The sequence below is a fragment of the Triticum dicoccoides genome, chromosome 7B (genome assembly GCF_002162155.2).
Source record: "Triticum dicoccoides isolate Atlit2015 ecotype Zavitan chromosome 7B, WEW_v2.0, whole genome shotgun sequence".
Classification (NCBI taxonomy): domain Eukaryota; kingdom Viridiplantae; phylum Streptophyta; class Magnoliopsida; order Poales; family Poaceae; genus Triticum; species Triticum dicoccoides.
This window is the reverse complement of record NC_041393.1, coordinates 393737257-393737749: the sequence shown is the minus strand read 5'-3', so window position 1 is coordinate 393737749 and position 493 is coordinate 393737257.

Genomic DNA, 493 nt, shown 5'->3' with positions numbered 1-493 from the left:
GGGCGGCGGGGCGACGGTGGCGTCGAGGGCGGCGGGGCGACGGTGGTGTCGGGGCGGGGCGACGGTGGCGTCGGGAGAGGAGATCGGGAAGGGGATCGCGGGCGAGGGCGAGGGAGAGAGAGGGGATCGGTACGAAGTAGGGGCGCACAATACTAATGGCGCACCACCCCTCGGTGCGCCATAAGTACATACATGCTAATGGCGCACCTCACCCTGGTGCGCCATTAGTATTTTTTTTTCTGCTCGAGCCAACAGTTATCTACCACCTGACCTGATAGACGTCAAGTCTTCTCTACTAGCTCGACTGGTCAGCAGCTAGTTCTCACACCAGGAGGTCCTGGGTACGATTCCCAGGCTCCAAAATTTTTTTATGCATTTAAAATGTTGTTTGATACTTATTTGTGTTTAAATATGTTCAAACTTGTTTTATAAGATAGTAATAATTTTTTTATAAGACAGTAATAATTTTTTAAAAAATATCATCAAACAGTAA